The sequence below is a fragment of the Numenius arquata genome, chromosome 4 (genome assembly GCF_964106895.1).
Source record: "Numenius arquata chromosome 4, bNumArq3.hap1.1, whole genome shotgun sequence".
Lineage (NCBI taxonomy): Eukaryota > Metazoa > Chordata > Aves > Charadriiformes > Scolopacidae > Numenius > Numenius arquata.
The window spans coordinates 25,525,845-25,529,950 of NC_133579.1; positions in this window are offsets into that span (position 1 = coordinate 25,525,845).

Below are 4,106 nucleotides of genomic sequence, written 5' to 3' on the forward strand. Positions count from 1 at the left end.
TCCGCTGTTTTTCTGGCTATCACCAGAAAATTGCTGGTGCTATTCCTGTCTCCATTCCACCTAGCCCATATAGCTGAAATTCAGATACTCCACAGAACATGGCAGGAGAGACTATGTGTTGATATATCTCACTACCTAGTTCACCACCACACCTATAGATGCTATGGATATCTGTCTGGACAAATGAAGGGTAAAGTACAATTAAAAGCATTTATCCACAGTATTAAAATCAGCTGGCAAAATGAAAGATAAACAACAGTTTATCTGCTTCTGCTAAAGCTGAAACAGAAAGGTCTCATCTTACCCAGCTGACTTGCTGCCTTGACAAAGTGGCTGTTGGGCATTTGCTCTTCTTGCATGCTTTATGTTTCTGCTCATATCAATTAAACTGCCCTTCTCCGTTAGAGAGCCTCTACCAGAGAACACTGTCTACACGGAGTCACGGAGCCTCTTATTTAGGTCAGTTTCTAGGCAACAAAACAAGCAAACAAAGGAGAAACCCTCCGGAAATCCAAACTTTAAATGTTTCAGGAACTCTTTGCTCTTTTTCTTCTCGCTTTAAGAAGCACTTTCTAAGGAAAAACATTGCTCAATACTTAAAAAGGCCCTTTACAAACATAGTGTAATTTCCAAAGATCCAGTGCTCCTAACAAGATGATGTTATGTTTTGTTAGTTTGGGATTCAGGGAACGAGACAGTATTTTATAAAGTATACGAACCGGGCAACTGTTAATCACATAAGCTGAAGCTGTCTGCCCAATTTTATTCTACGTTGAAATGGAACTAAACTAGTTTTAATCAAGTACAAATTTTTCATATAAAGTGAGTTCATGGGTTGGAACACACTAACCAAAGTGGCTTTGGCACAGGTGTACAGGCAGAGACTGGGAGGGCCTGGCTGATTACCTTTCGAAGGGTCATGATGGCGTCAGCAAACTCACAGGGGACCATGCTCTTTGCAATGACTAGAGAGGCATAAAGCATTTATGAATTCCAATAGAGCACCTTTAAATATGCATTTTATAAATGTTGCACTATGTTGTGGCTATGTATTTATCACAGCGTGAGGTTAAGCTAAAACACAATATGCATTAAAGAGAAATTAATGTTTAGTGCAATATATGGCCCCATCCATGGGCAATAAAGCCATTAAACTTAGAAGTGTAGTTGCTGCTTTGTAAATGGCAGGCCGTTAGCTTCACCAGCAAGGAGAATGTGTTACAGGCTCAGAGCCTGCCCTCGCAGCTGTGGCACACACTTCAATTAAAGCACTAGCAGAGCTTTTGCTGAATGAAGTAAAAGCCAACCACCTTACAGCTTGTGGACTGCATTTTGTTGTAATACAGAATTCATAAATAGGTCCCAGCTACACATTCTGGTATTACTGTAAAAAAAAAAAAAAAAAAAAAAAGGTTAATACTTTGAAAATGCCAGGATTCTTGTGAGTTTCTAGATATTTGAGTTATTCACTTGGTGAACCAGCCTATTCTTTAATTGCTTTTTGTACGTTGGCTCAAAATCCAGACTATATACTTTGAGCCTGTGGAATCCAGACCTGAATGTGTCCTCTGATCCTGCTTTGACTCAGCCATTCTCTTGCATGTGTTTACTTGCAACTGTTTGATGTGAATTTCTAGAATGTGTGGAGGTGGGGGAGGCAAACTAATGCCCTCTTTAGAAAAAAGAGACAGATCTTCCATCTGATCTTAGGAAAAAAAAACCAACCCAGAACAACCCACCGAAATGAACCCAGAAACCAGTAGTAGGAACATTGGCGGAGGACCGGATTGCACGTAAGCAGTAAGAAAGCTGTGGGAAGCACAAATGGTTCCTGTTCCTCTTCAGTCAAACAGCTCTAATCATCTTCCTTTCCTGACATAAAACAAAAACTTGTTTTGGTAAAAGGTTTGGTGAACAATCCCTTTGGTTGCACTTCCTTTCAAATAACTTCCTGCTTTTTTCCTTGGAAACCTCTCTTTTGGAATCTACCTGCTGAGTCCCACCTAGCTTTGTTCCTCTTCTTTTCACATTCCTCACTTAAGTGTTTTCCCTTTATCCCCTAGTTTTTCAACCTACTCTTGCACCTTTTCTTTCTGTGCCAGGCCCACCTTCATTTTCTCTCTGTTTTACTGCTTTGCACCTGGCCATGGAGAAATACACAGGAGCAGGCTACCAGGACAAGCCAGACCTAAGGAGGTCTAGAAGCGCAGCTCCCAGTGTTACCCAGACACAAACACCTCTACCAGCACCTTAACCAAGCCACCATAGGCTCTTGATTTCTCTGCAGCCTGAAATTACTTCTCCCCGTTTCTTCTCTTGCATTTGTATCATCTCCTTAAGAAAAGGCAGTTGCTTCCTGGGACCAGGGCCAGGCTGGGAAAGAGGGTTCTAAACCTGCTCCTTCTCCCAGCGTTGGGAGGAGTAGGGAACTCAGTGGCTGTCTCCGTGCTCCACAAACCCCTGCTAGTTGAAGCAGCGCTGCTCAATGTGCTTGCAACAAAAATTAATCATCTGGCCTCATCGGCACCTACAGCACAGACTAAACCCGGCTTTCTTGATTTACGTTAAACCACTTGAAGTCATAAATTTGTGAGTAGGAGGAAGCTAATAGTCGTCTTCAAAGAAGCAGGTTGGGTAAACAGGCTTTTTTCTTTTAGTATCTTTGTTTTGATTCCAAAATCCCAGCAGTGTCAACTTCTGCCACTTATTGGCACAAAACGTTAAGACTTTCTGAGGTAAGACTACACAAAGCAAATTTATGCTCTAAAATCAGGGCCGAGGCACTTGCCTCTCCTTTATGTTATCATATGCTTATTAATTCCATGCTGCAACTAAACAAGAGTGAGATTTAAAAGTAGACAGCATGAACAGGGAGTAAGATAAAACATTTCCTGGAGAGGGGATGATTCTTTTACAGCCTGGTAGTATCATTGTGAAGAGTTAAGTTAGGGGTTTTTTTGGGGGGTGGGGATGGGGGGTTTGGTTTTCTTAAGTAAGGAACGAGGAAATGCAGAATTCTGACCTTTACAACAAGCACATATAGTCCTCAGCACTGGCTACAAATTGCCTATTCCAAGCAAGAAGCGTTCAGCTAAATGGAGAGGGGAAATAGAATAAACGAGGCATTAATACAGAATACACGTAAGGTACAGCACTAGAGCTTATGCACAGAAGTCAATCACCACTTTGCCGCGTGTGCAAGATTCAAGTTTTATAGAACAAGCTTACTATTGCAATAAATCGTTCCAAACTTCGACTCCAATGAAAACTAAACTTCAGTTCCTGTTTTTTCAGGATACTCTCTTGTTTACCATTCATTCTACAACAACAAATGCAAGAGTGATACTCAGAAGTGTTGTTTAACAATTAAAAATGCCCAGTAAGTATGCCCTCAATTGCTGTATTTGCTGTTTCCCGTTCCTCTTCACTGCAAAGCCAGGCAACATCAGACGGCAACACCTTCATCATGAAGAAAAAAAAAATAAAATCCCAAAAGAATGATTTCCATAAACAATTTACTTCAAATAATTCCAGCAAAGAGCTTGTGTCTGACCTTTCAGAGACAACTTTTTCCTTTGCCATCCTCCTTTCCAGTATGTTGCAACATACAGATGGAATCAATCACTAGTTACTCCCTGAACCTGCTCTCTCATTCATAAGCCTTAAACGATTTGTTGTCCACCAGAGAAGCTTAGTTCATTCCTCTTTCCCATTTAACCACCACCCCACCATCCCCACTTCCCTCTCTTCTTCTGGGACAGGGAGACCATCAGTTAATTCTTGAATAGCTGAATTCTCCAGCTGATAAATCCTTAGCACGCAGTATACAACCAGAAGCAGACAACTATACTAAGACAACTGTATTCAACTAGGCAGAGGAAAAAAATAAATAAAAATAAAACTTTAAATTCAGCAAACCAATATGAAACTCTGACAATATGATTTAGTACCTTTGGGTTTGGCTGCTGGTTTTGGTATTTATAAGCACAATCTTGCTACCCTACTTTAACAAAATCTTATGCTTAAGAGGAAGTTTTCTATTGGTCTGAATTCTATACCAAGAAACCAGCAAACAAACAAACAAAAAAAAAGAGACAAGCTTTGTT